The sequence below is a fragment of the Sus scrofa genome, chromosome 13 (genome assembly GCF_000003025.6).
Source record: "Sus scrofa isolate TJ Tabasco breed Duroc chromosome 13, Sscrofa11.1, whole genome shotgun sequence".
Lineage (NCBI taxonomy): Eukaryota > Metazoa > Chordata > Mammalia > Artiodactyla > Suidae > Sus > Sus scrofa.
This window is the reverse complement of record NC_010455.5, coordinates 131,468,401-131,485,130: the sequence shown is the minus strand read 5'-3', so window position 1 is coordinate 131,485,130 and position 16,730 is coordinate 131,468,401. Positions and strand designations below refer to the sequence as shown.

At 45.8% G+C, this 16,730-nt stretch overlaps 1 protein-coding gene across 4 annotated transcripts in view; it reads left to right on the top strand.

Moving 5' to 3' along the window:
* The window catches only part of ATP13A3 (ATPase 13A3), an 84,331-nt gene continuing 76,608 nt past the window's right edge, over positions 9,008–16,730 (top strand). For 2 of the 4 annotated variants that reach the window (XM_003483301.4, XM_021070071.1), the window contains exons 1-2: positions 9,008–9,147; positions 9,932–9,975. The gene's annotated coding sequence lies outside the window, so the exon portion shown is untranslated. Of the gene's footprint in view, positions 9,148–9,931; positions 9,976–12,776; positions 14,633–16,730 lie in introns of those variants that run through there. The other 2 variants (XM_021070069.1, XM_021070070.1) reach the window with 2 other exon arrangements.

Sequence of the window (16,730 nt, the reverse complement as noted above, 5' to 3'; positions counted from 1 at the left end):
CTGACCAGAATCCATGAGGATGTGGGTTTGATCCCTGGTCTGGCTCAGTGGGTTAAAGATCCTGTGTTGCTGTTGCTGTGGCTGTGGCGTAGGCTGGTAGCTACAGCTCCGATTTGCCCCCTAAGTCTGGGAACCTCCATGAGCTGCAGGTATGGCCCTAAAAACTCAAAATACAAAATAAATAAACAAACGCAGGGAAATTCCCTGGAACAGCCTATGAGGACAGGCCTTGCCCCTAAAAGCATCCTTTAAAGGGCTGCTTGTATTCTTCCTCTCCTTGTCCACCCAAGGAGGTACTGTGAGCTGTAGTATGCTAGAGCTGATCTGTGTTGGCTCATTAGAGCAGATTACTAAATTTTCAGGAATTTTGTGAGCTTCTCAACTGTTGATAGCTTGAAAATGGCCATGGTGGGAATATTTACACCACAAAATTGGCAGGTGCTACAAATCAGTGCTTTTTTTTTCCTCTCAGAGGACTGGTTCACTGGCACATGACTGGTTATATGCCAGCAGTGAGCACTCCCCTAAGCAGGGATTCTATGACCTAAACAGCGAGTTGGGAAACAATATTCAGTGGCATGTGACCCACCATATCCTAGGGCACCATGGCCTGAGAAGAATGCAGATTGCCGGCTTTCTGTCTTAGGGCCGAAACAGAAAAGATTATGTGCTTTGCTTAACCACAGAAACAAGTCAGTAGTGGCCCCTGGACTTTCTAAACCTCTGACTCACAGATCTTCTCCTGTTCCTGTTACCCCCCACCCCACCCCCGCCACAGGCTTGTGTGGTTCAAGCTAAATAGGGACAAAATAGAAGGTGCTAAAGACAGAGCTTGTTAGGCAAAGATTATTAAATACATTTAATGGTAACTTTTTTATAGAAAAGACACCGAGGGCTGTGGAAATTTTTTATTCTTTCTTAAGGTACAGTCTTTCTGAATATGTGTCCTCTAACCTTTTGTGGAAGCAGCAGAAGAAATATAAAAGAGGGCTGGAATCAGTCAGAAGGACAGACAAATCACTTCCTCTTGGGAAGTTGTGAACCTCATTTTTCTTCTCTATACAATGGGAATATTTTGTTTGTTTGTTGTCTTTTTTTGAGGGCCGCACCTGCGGCATATGGAGGTTCCCAGGCTAGGGGTCTAATCGGAGTTGCAGCTGCCAGACTATGCCGCAGCCACAGCAATGTGGGATCCGAGCTGCGTCTGCGACCTACACCACAGCTCACGGCAATGCTGGATCCTTAACCCACTGAGTGAGGCCAGGGATTGAACCGGCAACCTCATGGTTCCTAGTTGGATTCGTTTCCTCTGCGCCATGATGGGGACTCCTATAAAATGGGAATCTTAATCATGCCATTGGTAGTTTGACATTGTGGTTGTGCAAGTCCATGATAATCTGTTATTCATTTCCTCGGCATACTTATTACTAAGTACCATCACGTGCTGGGTTCTCCATTAGGTGCTGAGGATCCAAAGATGGATTAGTTGGGTCCCTGCACATGAGGAAGTCAGAGTCTGGGTGCTTAAACAGGTAATCAAAAAAGTTTGGATCCCAGAGGCTCAATCCCTATGGCTTCATTTGATTGTACCGATGAAGAATTTGACCCTGGAGCCAAGTTGCCTGTGATGAATCCGGGCCATGTCTTGTTTATTAGCTCTGTGACTTTGGGTGAGTTATTCACTATCTTTTCCTTTCCTGTAAAAATGGAATTTTAAGCTTTCCTCAGCTTCATCTGTAAACACAGAGATGATAATAGTCCCTCCTTCCTGGGTCCTTCCGAAGATTAAATGAGATAATACATGTAAAGTTTTCTCACTTTCTTCACCTGTAAAATATACGCATAATAGTAACTGCTGATTTAGTACTGGCATTGTTGTAATGATCAAATAACACATGAAGGTAGAGAGAACTTTAGACATAAAAACATGAATTCAACGTAGACTAATGGAAGACAGACACTAAACAGGTACTAATTCAAAGTCGTAAATGCAGTGAAAAAGAGGCACAGGATAGGGATTCTTAGCTTGAGAGTTAGGAAAGGCTTTTTTTTTTTTTTTTTTTTTTTTTTTGGTCTTTTTAGGGCCTTACACCACAGCCACAGCAACACCAGATCCAAGCCGCATCTGTGACCTACATCACAGCTCACGGCAATGCCAGATCCTGAACCCACTGAGCAAGGCCAGGGATCCAACCTGAAACCTCATGGTTCCTACTCAGATTCGTTTCCGCGGCGCCCCGAGGGGATCTCCAGGGAAAGGCATTTAACAGAGACGATGTTTGGGATTGTAAACTCATTCATTCATTCACTGACTGGACAACAAACATTTGAGGTTGACTATTTGCCAGGCCACATCTAGTGTTTGATATATAATGATAAATCAAACTGACTCAATCTCCACCAGTAGCAGCATCAAGAGATGGCTTCAGGGGAGGGCAGGGGAAATGCTTTCTGTGCCCCTTTCCCTTAATTCCAAAAGTCCTTTCCCCGTTTACAAACATGGATAACTGATACTTTTTCAATCTCACATAAAGTGCCATGCAAACATAGCCTCAAGACAAACTCTCATTTCCTCTTCCAAAAAGCCTACCACCTTTAAGCCCTTTTCCGGAAAATTCTGGAGTTGTAAACCAGTCCTCATCTCTACAGAGTTGAAGTCTGGTGGGACAGACAGGTGTTAAATATGTAACACACTCACAGGTAATTAAAATTGTGATAATGGTTATAAAGACAATAATGGAGCTCATTAGAAAATAAAGGATAGGGGGCGTTCCCGTGGTGGTGCAGTGGAAACAAATCTGATTAGGAACCATGAGGTTGCTGGTTCGATCCCTGGCCCTGCTCAGTGGGTTAAGGATCCTGCATTGCCACGAGCTGTGGTATAGGTGGCAGACACAGCTCAGATCCTGTGCTGCTGTGGCTGTGGTGTAGGCTGGTGCAGCTGTAGCTCCAATTTGACCCCTAGCCTGGGAACCTCCATATGCCACAGGTGTGGCGCTAAAAAGCTAAAAAAATAGAGAAAATAAAGGAAAGAATGAATATCCAGGCAAGGCCTGTTTCAAGGACTGATATACACTTGTTTAAGTCAAGAGTTGAACTTGTAAGAGTTATCCAGGCAAGGAAAGAAAAAAGGAAAGAGAAAGAAAAAGTTGTGCATAGGCCCTGGGGCAGGAAGGAAGCACACACGTTTGAGGAACTGAAAGATGAGGGAGGGAAGGAAGTAGGGTGCGAGGAAGGGGAAGGTACAGGAATGCCTGTAAAGGGGGAGTGATGGGCAGACCAACGCTGGACTTTGTAGGTCAGAAAAGTTCATGTTTTATTCTCAGTGAAATGGGAAATCATTTAAAATCTTTTTTTTTTTTTTTTTTTTTTGTCTTTTTGCTATTTCTTTGGGCCGCTCCTGCAGCATATGGAGGTTCCCAGGCTAGGGGTCCAATCAGAGCTGTAGCCTCCAGCCTACACCAGAGCCACAGCAACGCAAGATCCGAGCCGCGTCTGCGACCTACACCACAGCTCACGGCAACGCCGATCGTTAACCCACTGAGCAAGGGCAGGGACCGAACCCGCAACCTCATGGTTCCTAGTCGGATTCGTTAACCACTGCGCCACGACGGGAACTCCTAAAATCTTTTTAGAAGCTATGCTCCGAGTCACACACAGTGGTAGACTCTGGCCACTGTGTGAGGATGGATTGAAAGGAGGTAAGGGTGAAAGTGGGGACATCACTTGGGGGTTAAGGCAGTGGTTCCAGGTGGGAGATGAAGGTGGCTTGAATTATTCTAGTGAAAGGAGAGATGGAGAGGAGTTCCCGTTGTGGCTCAGTGGTTAACAAATCTGACTAGGAACCATGAGGTTGCGGGTTCGATCCCTGGCCTCGCCCAGTGGGTTAAGGATCCGGCATTGCCTGAGCCGTGGTGTAGGTCACAGACACGGATCGGATTCCGAGTTGCTGTGGCTGTGGCGTAGGCTGGCAGCTACAGCGCCAATTCGACCCCTAGTCTGGGAACTTCCATATGCCGGGGGTGTGGCCCTAGAAAAGTCAAAAAAAAAAAAAAAAAAAAAAGTAGAGATGGAGAGATGTGGAAGGTTTTGAAGTGGATTCTATATTGCATTGGAAAGAATGACTCCCAGGTTTCTGGCTTGAGCAACTGGATAAGTGACAGTGTCTTCAGCTAAGGACAAGACAGCCAGGGAAAGGAGCTTTTGTTTGGGGAAGAAGGGCAAGATTTGAGTTTTGGATAAATGAGTTTATGAGGGCCCAGTGGGACACCATGTGAAGATGATATTGGAGGTATAGCTCAGAGACTCTGAAGTGAGACCTGGGCTGCAGGCATCTATATGGTTGTGAGTTATTAACATATAGACAGCCTTGGTGGTTGAGGTCATGTGGGGGAGACCATGTGGATCAGGGCCCTTATCCTTTTAGGGAGTACCTGATACCTTTGAGAAACTGATAGAAGCTATATGTCTTCCTTTAAAGTATATGCAAATCATTACATTTAGAATGGATAAGCAATGAAATCCTATCATAGAGCACAGAGAACTATATCCAGTCTCATGAGATAGAACATGATGGAAAATAATATGAGAAAAAGATTGTACATATATATATGCATAACTCGGTCACTATGGTGTACAGCAGGGACTGACACAACACTGTAAATCAACTATACTTTCATAAAAAGAGAAAAGAAAGCACTGTTTTAACATGAGAGAAATACAACACTAAGGTTTTATTTTATAAAACAACAAAAAATTAAAGTATTTGCATTGACTTTGAAGGAATTTATAGACTCCCCGAAGCCCATCCAAAACTTTTGGAAGGACTACAGATGACGAATAAAAAAAACAAAAACAAATAATACAACTTGTTCAGAGAGAAAAACAGGTCTTGGATTGAGTCCTGGGGAGTAAGAGGTGGGACCATGCAGAGGTGGGACAGGAGGGAGTATATAAGCCTTTGAGAGGGAGTAGAGGAAATCCAAAAGAGAGTTATCAAAACGAAGAGAAAAGTGTTTCAAGAATGGGAGATAAATGTTGCTGAGAGGGCTAGGGAGATAAGGACTGAAACCTGTCCACTGGAGCCGGCAACACCAGTGACCTCTAGGAGGTCTAGGACGGTACTTGCGAAAGGTTAGAGCACTTGGGAAGAGGTGCTCCCCGCCCTTCTGCAGAAACTGGAGTGAGGGAGAGACCCTGGATGCAGACGTGGCCTGATGTGCAGACTTGCGGCTGTTGCAGGTGTTCTTTTATTTATTTATTTTTTTAAGGGCTGCACTTGCGGCTATGGAAGTTCCCGGGCTACAGATCAAATCCACAGCTGCAGCTGCCAGCCTGCACCACAGCCACAGCAATGCCAGATGCCAGATTCAAGCAACGTCTAAGAGCTATGCCCTGGCTGCAGCAATGCTGGATCTTTAACCCAGTGATCAAGGTCAGGGAGCGAACAGCATCCTCAGGGACACTGAGGGTCCTGCTGAGCCACAATGGAAACTCCGAAGGTGGGGCTTTTAACCTGCTGAGCCACAGTGGAAACTCCGCAGGTGTTCCTTCTTGATGGTCTGTATTTTTTCAGTGAACTAGGAGGAAAGGCAATGGTGGGGGGGAAGGCACTCGAGAGTAAGCGTAGAAACTGAAGTGAGAGCGTACTAAGAGGACTGTTACTTATTTGGGGTTATGTTCCAGGGTTGGTTTTAAAGAGTAAATAGGAGGGAAGAGTTGGGCTCAGCAGGAACCGCAGTTTGGGCCTGGAATCATTGTATGCCAGGAACCAGTAAGCCTTCTTCTCAAGACTTGCTCCACTCCTTTTTTTCTTCATCCTGGGCTTCTCCTTTTCTGGCCCATCTTTCTCCTCAGCCTATAAACATGCTCAAGTCTTTCCCAGTGACTCAGCAACTCTTCCCACCAGTGTCCAAATTCTCGTCTTTCCATGCCTCCGTAGCAGGAAACTTTTGGAAGTGTTCTACTGCTCTTTTTCTTCCTATAATTTTCCCTTGCTTGGTTGTACGTTGCTTTATCTTGGGGATTTGAGCTGCTTCTTGAAGTCTGGAGCTCTTCAGGGTCTTTTAAAACTCTAAGGGCATTGACAAATGCATGCTGAGTGCCACAGTGGTACGTGCAACAGCCAGAAGCCAGGGGACCCCTTCCCCAACCCTTGCAGGATTTTAAATAGGTATGTGTTCTAGATAGTTCATTTTGGAGGCTGAGTGGAGGATGGATTTGTCTGAAAGACACTATTAGGAGGCTGCGGTAATAGTTCAGGCTGGAAAGGATGGCTAGAACTTTTGCTAGTGGGAATGGAGGTAGAGATTTGAGACTTAAGGAGGTGAAATACAGATGATTAAATGATCGGATAAAGCAAAGGGCTGAATCAAGAATGACTCACACTCAAAGTTCCCTTTGGGGCTTAGTGGGTTAAGGACCCAAAGTTGTCTCTGTGAGGATGCAGGTTCAATCCTTGGCCTTGCTCAGTAAGTTAATGAGCTGGCGTTGCCTCAAGCTGCAGTGTAGGTCACAGATGAGGCTCAGTTCCAGTGTTGCTGTGGCATAGGCCACAGCTGCAGCTCTGATTTGATCCCATAAGCCGTAGGTACTGTGGTGCCAACAACCGAGGGAGAGGCTGCTATGAAGGTAGAGGATGAGTTCAGTTTTAGACAAGCTGAGTTTGGGGTACCCCTGTGATATCTAGATAGAGTTGCCTGGCAGGCAGTTGGCTATTTGGGTCTAACTTGTGGAAGAGGATTGGGCTGATGAGTACTGATTTGGGAAGTGAAACCGTGAGGGTGGAGGTGATCCCTAAGAGTGGAAGGAGAAGAGCTGTGGGCTTCAAGTGGAGTCTTGCATGTAAGGCCAAGACTCACAATTGGTGACAATTAAGGATGCCACTCAAGGAGGCAGGGGCCTTATTTACGGAGACATGAGAAGTGGAAAAGTGTACTCTTCTGGAAACCAAGGCAGTATTGATATTCTAGAAGGTGGGCGATATCTGAGGTGTGAAATGAAGCAGAGAGATCCAGAAAGATATAGTCTGTAGAATGCCTGCTGGATTTGGGAGGATGAAGGTTTTGGGTTACTCCTGCCTGGCTGAGCAGGGTGAGGAAGGGTGTGTGTGTGTTGGGGGGTGGGGGAAGGGGAAGCTCAATCTCCTAGTGTTGAGAAATGAGGAAGTGGTGACTGCTGGAGAGACCACTGTTTAAGAGGTCTGTATGAGGGGGAGAGACGGGCTTGGAAGCCAACTGGAGAGGACATTTAGAGCGGAGGGTGGGCAGGATAGTTTTGTTTTGGGGACTTATGTTTGGGAAAGGCTGAGGGAAAAGAGTCAGGAGCCAAAGAATCTGGAGAGGTGGGAAAGGAGGCTTTAAGGGCCCAAGGCCTCCGAGGGAGCTTCTTAGAGTTTGCCCAACACTTCCACACTCCTTATCTCATTTAATCATTTGAACACCGTCAGGGTGGAATCAAACCGTGAGACTGAGCCCAGGGGTGGGGAAGAGAGAGCTGTAGATCCATCTCAGTCCAGTGCGTGGTCCAAGCCAAAGGGTGCGAGGAAGTGCTCGGAAACCGTCCAGCTCCAAACAACCTCGGGGGCCAGGAGCAGCGTGTTCCAGGCTCTCTATAAGGTGACATTGGTGACTTGACTTGGGATGTGTGCTGCTCCAAATGAGGTGTCACCAAGTGTCGCGTACCAAAGGTGGTAGCTCCCCCCATTCACCCCAAGAAGTGTCTTTAAATGCTATGAACCAGAGCCTGAATGCTCCCTGCCCCTGGCGAAGCGTGCCCAAGTGCAGTGCACCAGAGGTCGTGGTCTCCTCCTTTCTTACGCTTGAGCAGCTAGGAATTCTGTTAGCCGTAAGGTGAACGACAAAAAAATGGCCCTGCTCCAAGGTCACGGGCAAGGGAGTCTCAGCGCCAAAAGATGGCGGGCGCGTCATCGAAGGGTCTCCGCGAAAACCAGACTCGCGATTTGTACATCCGGCCGGGGCCCTGCTCAGAGATAAATCTTCTGCGGAGGGAAGTATTTAATTTACATCCAGCGCTGTCGGAAGGAACTCCTTACCGCTAGAAGCGGTGGAATGGAAGCGTGGGAACTTTCTCTTGGGTACACTTACTAGTCCTCCGCCCGAGGCCTGGCGCGCGGAGCCGGTGGTTAAAAGAGAATTACAGCTTTTTGCTTGTTTTTTTTTTTTTTTTTTTTTTTTTTGGATTGGGGAGGGGACTACTAAGGAATGAAAGGGACCTGGATTGGGAGCCACAATCTGGCTTCCTCTCTAGCATTTTCGTACAAGGTTCCTCCGTGACCTTGACTCTGGGCAAGTTAGGTTAGGCCCCTCGCAGGGACTTAGTTTCCCTCTTCATAAAATGCGGACTTGGACTGTGAGCTGGTATTTGCACGGCCAGGTTGGTAAATTCCACCTCCTACCGCCAAAAAAAATGCCGTTCTCGCTTAGTAACACCCCGCACCCCAACCTCGAGCCCCCCTGTAGTGCCCTCCCTCCCCCTTTCTTTTCTCCTCCCGCCTGGGGGTGAGGGAGCTAAAGGGGAGGTGGTGGGCGTGGCCCGAATCTCGGCCCGCCCACCCACCGGTCCCGCCCCTCCTGACGTCCCCTTTGCGCCCCTCCGCCCTCGGCGTTGGATGAGGCAATCACGTGACCTCACATCCGGCGCGGGAGTCCCGAGCTCCCCGTGAGCGCTCCCCCGCCCGCCTGCGGGCTCTCCCGGCAGAGCGATCCAGGCGCCACAGCGGAGGGGAGGGGGGTTCGCTACGTCGCTGGCGGCGAGAGGCCGTTTGGGAGTGCAGACCGCCCCCCTCCCCTGCCTGCCTTCCCTTGCCGCCCGCCCTTGTTCTCGCCCTGCTCCGGCTGCACGCCGCAGCCGCGCGCGCGCCGAGGAAGAGAGCGCGGACGCCCCTGCGCCCCGGCTCGGCCCGGGCCCCGCCGCGGCGCCTCCCTCCCCTAACCCCGAGCCGCAGCGCGCGGCGGCGGCGGCGCCTCGAGCTCGAGCGACCCGCGGCCGCCGGCGCTGGCCGAGGGCGATGGGGCTGGGCTGAGGCGAGGCGGCGGCGGCGACAGCGGCGGGCCCTGGCCCCGGCCCCCGCGGCCCTTTGGCTGCTCCGGCCGGGAGGCCGCCGAGGAGACAGCGCCGCGGCGCCCGGTGAGTGGTCCCGGCTTCCCCGGGGCGCTGGAAGGCAGGGTGAACGGAGCGTGTAGCCGGTGGGTGGAGGTGATGGGGGAGGTTGGAGGAGGTGAATGGTATTGTCGGGGGTGGCGGGTACCAGGTGAGCTCTCGGTCGGCCTCCTCGGGCCGGAATTGGGCATCACTTCTCCTGGAAGGCGTGTGTGCGGAGGGGAGCGCTAAGACTGCGGAATGTCTGTCTGGGACAGGTGAGGCGAGAAGGAGGGCTCCACGTTGTGGGTGTGAAGGCCTGGTTGGGTCACGCCACTTGGGAAGAAGGCGAGTGTGTGTTGGGATTTGGGAGTGGGACGGTCGTCCAGCCCTTTTAGAAAGTTCAGGAGATGGTGAGGTCGAAGGTAAGGTATTAGAAGGGAGCTTGGATGGGTTTGTACGAGTGCTGACTGAGGAATCTTGAATTCGTCCTTAGCCACGGAGTAGTAGAGCTCCTTGCCAATTACCGCATTAAGCTAAGTGAGGCCCAGAGAGGAAAAGTGACTTATGACTTATCTAAGGCCTCTCACTTTGACTCTGTGATAGAACTAGAAAAACCCAAGGCCCTGTCTTCCATTACTTCATGGCCACTCTCTTTATACCCTTTCCTTCTCCCCACACCATGTGCACAGTGCGGTTCTGGTGGATGTGTGATCTCTTTGGGGTGGGGGGAGTGGTGCTGAGGGAATCTAATTGGGGGTTGACAGTAATTCAGAGCTTCTCCATTTGGAAAGATTTTGTGACAGGTGTTTATCATTACCTCTTCCCATAGATCTGACAGAAACATCCTTGGATCTTGGTGTCTGGACATAGGAGGTATGAATCACTCACATAATTAACTACTTTTAATCATCAGTGTTTTAGAGCTATATTTAGCGGTTATATTAGTACAAAACGAATGGGTATGGAGTGGTAAACCTAGAAACAGAAACCTGTGTTTCCTACACATGATCCCAAACTAAATGAGTAGAACATTTGTGTATGTAATGACTATTTTAGCTCTATGAGTCAGGAAGTTAGAATTTTTAAGAAATCTAACAAATGCTGGAAGGTTAAAGATCATTGCAGAATGAACACTGTTCTGAAGGCTTTGTTGCTAAATTGAAGGTATTCTGATTGGAGATTGTCTTTTGAAGGGCAGTTACTTAGTTAAAAGTGCTCTCTGCCCTTGGTTTGAATTCATCCTCTTTACCAAGTCACATGTGTTAATTTTGTTTCACTGGAATATGTGTTGTATTTTGCTCTTAGGAGGATTGTTGCTTGGCCTAATAGGTTATAGTTGCCAAAATAAAGGTATATGGTCATCCCATTCTGGTGACCCTTTTTAAAGGCAAATCAGTTCCTGGAAGTTGCTTGAAATAGCAGGCCTATTAGTAATTGTTATGGAAGTTTGCTTTAGCTACTATCCTTGTTTTTGGTATTACCCACCATTAGATCAGGTGAGGCTGAAACAGCTAAGTGAGATTTTTGAACATTATCAGAACAACAAAGCCTGTTTGAGGTCAGGGAATTGGGTAGGAATAATGATGACATTGGTTGCTTTAATTTATAAGAAGTGCAATTATAAGTAAATACAAATATTAAGTAGCACTTTATTTTGAAAATAAAGTTGACAGGCTTCACTTTGATTCTGGGTTCAAATTATGTAGTAAGAGAGCCTGGTTCTTTGTCCAGGCCAACAAGGAAGCTTTATTTGGGGTAGCTCTGGTTATTAAAATTCTAATTTACAACTGATTTGAGATAAATAGGATAAATTCCTGTGTAGATAGGAAAATGGTTTCGTAGTAAAAGCAAAACTCAAGTACGAGAATGTCTAAACGCTACTTATTCTCTGATGAGTTTTCTGTGACCTGTCCCACAGCTCACAGCAATGCCAGATCCTGGATCCTGGACCCACTGAATGAGGCCAGGGATCAAACCTGGATCCTCACGGATACTAGTTGGGTTCCTTACCCCTGAGCCACAATGGGAATTCCTAAAGACAGCATTCTTAAAACGATTCACAGTGGTATGCTAAAAGAAGATAATCGAGTGTCTGACATCTACCACCAGAGGCTTTGTTCCAGAGATGGAATGTATTCTGAATGTGCTATATAGCCCATCTGGTTAAATCTGGATCTAAGAGTTAGCTGATGGGATTTAGTCTTTGGTTTTGGAACGTAGTTTGTGTGAAATGAAGCCATTTGGCCGGGTAGAGAGAGTAAATCTGTAGTCATCAAAACTGTGTTCTAATTAATCCCCTTAGTCCAGGTAACCTGCAAAAGCACGGAAGTTATCCTTAGAGTCTTACTTGAATTTTGTTGATCTTCATATTTTGAGAGTAGAGAAATAACAGAGGATCAGAATTGGGCCCTAGGAGTTGCCGACGTGGGGCAGTGGTTAACGAATCTGACTAGGAACCATGAGGTTGCGGGTTCCTTCCCTGGCCTTGCTCAGTGGGTTAAGGATCTGGTGTTGTCATGAGCTGGGGGGTGTAGGTCACAGACGCAGCTCAGATCTGGCGTTGCTGTGGCTGTGGTGTAGGCCGGTAGCTGTAGCTCCGATTCGACCCCTAGCCTGGGAACATCCATATGCCGAGGGAAGCAGCCCTAAAAAAAAGACCAAAAAAAATTTTTGTATTAGTAAGATTAAATGTAGCGATAATGTGAAATGTCATGAATAAATGGTAATTGGGAAAAATAGCCACTGTGTTAATAGTGAGTTGAAAATGGGTTTTTGGTCCTCAGTAAGAAGGGAGAAAAGTGGGATGAGGAAAGGGGAGAGCTGTTCAAATAATTAAATGTCCAAGGCTGAGGAAAGTTGAGAATGGAGCTCACTGAAGTTTCCGTAGAAGAACTCTCCAGAGAAAACTATCCCAACACCAGACCTCATAACATCTTAAACCCAAAGCCTCCTGTTGAGGCCTTTGGTAGGTCTGAGATGGTAAAACATTAACTCAAAGAGCAAACTTTGAGCCTTCCTAAATTAAAAAAGGACTTAATGTACCACAAGGTGTCTCCCTAAGGGAAGAGCCATGTAGACTTAGGAAAATGGACCTCCCCAGATGCGCATTCTTTTGAAGTTACAGGGGAAAATGCATCTTTTACCTCTTCTATCGAGAAAGGCCACTGATACTAGGATGAGCTAAGACTGCAGGAAGAAGGACCCTGTGTTTGAAGTCTGATTTTTGTGAGATGGGATGAATGAAGTGAATTGTAATTAGTCTCTGGATCAAAATTTCCCTCTTGTTGACTCTCTCATTCATTGTGAATCTTGCTTCTGTATAATCTCTTGTCACTCAGATGCTAGTTAGGTAAGAAATAAAATTTCCAAGAAAAGTGAATTAACTGTAAAGTAGAATTTCCTCATCATGTGATGTGGAACTTGCTGATGTCTGTATAATCTTGATCAGAAAATTTTTTTTTTTGCTTTTTAGGGCTGCGCCTGAAGCATATGGAAGTTCCCAGGCTAGGGGTCCAGTCAGAGCTACAGCTACCAGCATATGCCACAGCCACAGTAACGCCAGATCCACTCCATATCTGCGAGGTGCACCACAGCTCACGGCAATGCCAGATCCTTAACCCACTGAGCGAGGTCAGGGATCAGACCCGCAACCTCATGGTTCCTAGTCGGATTTGTTTCTGCAGCACCATAACAGCAACTCCCTCTCAGAAATTTTTAATAGAAATATTTATATCTGTTGTTGGGTGGTGGCGGTGAAAGTTCTACTTCAGTGATGGCAAGCTAGTTTAATTGACTCCTATTTTATTTAGTTTATCTTGTTTTTTTCACAAAGGAATTTGTGAACTGAATATTGAAATAAAGAGGTATGAGATTGGAAAATAGGAATTCCAAGTGGTTGTAGGTTGTTTGGACTAGAAACTGCCGTCTGAGAAGTAAGTGACAGTGTGGTGGCAAAGAAGTCTTCCCTTAGTTGGGTCTTCTTTTCACCCTTATCTTGCTTTGTATTTTAGTACTGACATATCATAAATCCTCAGTCTGTTTTGTGTGTGTGTGTTTTCTATTGAGAACCAATTTTTAAGGATTGCTTTTGATCACTTGACTGAGTACATTTTTAGTTTATTTTTAAAGTTAGTCATGGAATAGCTCCCATGTGTGTCTAGCAGCATACCTATTGCTCTCTTTTTCCTATTCATGAAGTAAGATGAAAAATATGTTAGTAACTTAACTTTGATATATAAAGACAAGTGTTTTGGTTCCTAATTCTTTCTGAGCTGAGTAAAGCGAAATCCCCTTTTATGTAGAGGCTTTGGGCCTAAATTCTCATTTAAGGTGAAAATCCTGTGTAGTTGAAATTACGTGTGAAAAAGTTGCTTAGGAAGGCACTAGTTCGAAAACTGGTTAGCTGACATATTGTTCTTCAATTCTCAGAGCTGGTTTTTCCTTCAGCTGTTAGCATAGGTTATTTTTTTCCCCCTTTTCAACTGCACTCTCGGCATATGAAAGTTCCCCAGGCCAGGGATCGAATCTGAGCCACATTTGTGGCCTACGCCACAGCTGCAGCAACCGGATTCTTAACCCACTCTGCCAGGCTGGGGATCGAGCCAGTGCCTTCACAGAGACAAGCCAGATTGTTAACCCACTGCGCTACAGCAAGAACTCCCTAGAACAGGTTACTTTTTTGCTGAGCGGGAATCATAATCGGTTATGTGAGATTTGAAGGGTGAATGGGGCTTTAAGTCGACTGAGGAACAGCAGATTTAGTCTCCATTGCCTTCTCACTCTGGGACAGGATGTAAGGGCATGTGTCCTGCCACCATGATTTAGAGTATTTTCCTGGAGTTCTGTTGTGGCTCAGTGGAAACTAATCTGACTACCATGCATGAGGATGCAGGTTTGATCTCTGGCCTCGCTCAGTGAGTTAAGGATCTGGTGTTGCTGTGAGTTGTGGTCTGGGTCTCGGATGCCGGCTCAAATCCCTCGTAGTGGTGTAGGCAGCTGCAGCTCCAATTCAACCCCTAGCCTGGGAACTTCCATATGCTGCAGGTGTGGCCCTGAAAAAAAAACCAAAAAACAAAAAAAAAAACCCCCAAGAAGCTGCAGTCCAGTCTAGATGAAGATTAGATGTGTGCATGTAACTATTCTTTAAAAAAAGTAGAATGTTTTCCCCCTCGTTTTTCTTTTCCAGCGCATATAGTTGGATTGACATCATTCAATCCAAATATGATGTGATTCCATGGTGTGAATAATGGAGAAAGAAATTAGCTATTTATGAAAATCTGCAGTATCCCTAGGGTTATACTTGATATTTTTTTACCACATGGAGAGCCTTGCATAATTGACTTAACAGTCATGCCCTGGGAGAAGGCATGGTGTATTGGTTAAAATGTGACCTCAGAGCCACATACAAGTGATTGTGAATTCCAGCCTCGTCATTTAATAGCTCTGTGGTCTGGGTCAGGTTACTTAAGCTTTTTTAGTTTCTTCATTTGCCGAGTGGAGGTAATAGAGCCTACCTTAGAGAACTGTGACGGTAAGAGGCTGGGTAAATGCTAACTTAACATTGTTTGTTCATTTTGAGCATTTAACATGTTCAAAACAAGTCGCACTTGTGTGTATATATGTGTGTCATGAGAAAGCGTGAGGGGTGTGGTTAAGGATTGCTTTTTTTAAGTGGAGCAGCAGGCATTAATGACATACTGTTAAATTTAGGCTTTTCATAGCAAAAATACCATGATTTAGCATCTTTGGTAGCAACATCCTAAAAAGCTCAAGATGTTAAATTCCTGTATCTCATGTACAGTTGATGTATATTTTTATCTTTCTCTTTTTGTCTCTGAGTGTGGTTCCCCCCCCCCCCATGTTACTGTTACCTGTTGTTGCTTTTTCTGGCTGCATTACAGAATTTAAAAATATGTTTCATTATGTTTATTTAATAGGATTTTATATTCCCTATTTTCACTTAGAAATTCTGATTAGTGAAATGTGCCTACATCTTTTCTTTAAAAAGAAGACTTAAAATTTCATTTTACTTCTGTGGCCTTTGGATTGATTTCTTTAAATGTGAGTCACTGGTTCCTCAGAGACCAAAGATTTTTCATCAGTCTCTAAATTATGCTTTAGTTTCTTAAGTCATCAGTTTTCTTGGATCATTTATAATTTCTTTTTGTCCATGGTTGCCTAATGTTTCCGTTTAAAACCTTTTTTCCTTATTATTTTCCCAACCACCAGAGTTGGAGTTCTTACTTACATGCTGATGATAATAATATAAATCCATTTACTAAGAAAAAATGTAAAGTACTATAGGCAGGTAGCCTAAGTAGCACCTAATTATTTGAAAGGCTAATCTAGCAAATTGTTAGTTAAAATAGATTTTTATTTCATGGGAGCTTTTGATATGAAAATATACTTTTTATAGTGATCAGCACTGTCTTAGAGTTGGTGAATAATTTTGAGCTAATCCATGATTTTCTGCTTGTTTTTGTTTTTGTTATTGTTTTGCTTTTTAGGGCCACACTTGCAGCATATGGAAGTTTCCCGATTAGGGGTCGAATTGGAGCTACAGATGCTGACCTACGCCACAGCCACAGCAATGCAGGGATCCAAGCCTCTTCTGTGACCTACACCACAGCTCACGGCAACACCAGATCCCCGACGCCACAGCAAAGCAGGGATCCAAGCCTCTTCTGTGACCTACACCACAGCTCACGGCAACACCAGATCCCCGACCCACTGAGAGAGGCCAGGGTTCGAACCTGCATCCTTGTGGATACCGATTGGATTCATTTCTGCTCCGCCACAACAGGAACTCCTCTGTTCAGTTTATGGTGAGAAGAATAGAAAAACTTGGAGTTCCTGCTGTGGCATAAGGGGATCTACGGCATCTCTGCAGTGCCAAGACCTGGGTTTGATCCCTGGTCCGGCACATTGGGTTAAAGGATCTGGTGTAGGTTGCAGCTAAGGCTCTGATCTGATTGATTCCTGGCCGGGTTACTCCATATGTTGTGGGGTGGCCAAAATAAATAAATAAATAAATAAAAGAAAAACTTAAATTTTGTCAGGTTCAGAAGCATCTTAATGTGTTTTTTCTCCCAAATCCTTTCTCATCTCTGGTGTAGCCCATAGTGAATGACCTTTCTCCATGTTCCTTTAAAAGTTGTGGCAGTTACCAGTTATTGTAGTGCATAATAAGAGTTGTGATTTTATAGGCAGTAAGGAAGGAGGCTGGGTTAAGGCCTCTTGGATGAGCCCTAAGGTTGTGTTGGCACATCTAACTGTTCAATACTTTTTAATTTCCTCTTTGTACCAGGCACAGGGCTAGATGGTGGGTGTGCATTGCTGAGTGAATTCTGCCCTCTTAGAGGTAAACAGTCCAGCAAGGGAGCACAGAGCAGCTGCACTGCACACCAGTCAGCATATATTGTTTGGGAGTGTGGCCCCTTGCCATGGCCTTGGGTCTCTTTCGCATGAGAAAACTTCAGACTCTCTGTCACAAACAAGTTAATCCATGTCTTTATCATGTCACACAAAGTCTTTCATCGTAATCTGATTCTGTTCCATCTTTTTTAGCACCATTTCCAGCCAGTTTGAGTAACTTGTATTTCCTGACATTTACTAGCATTTCTCACTTT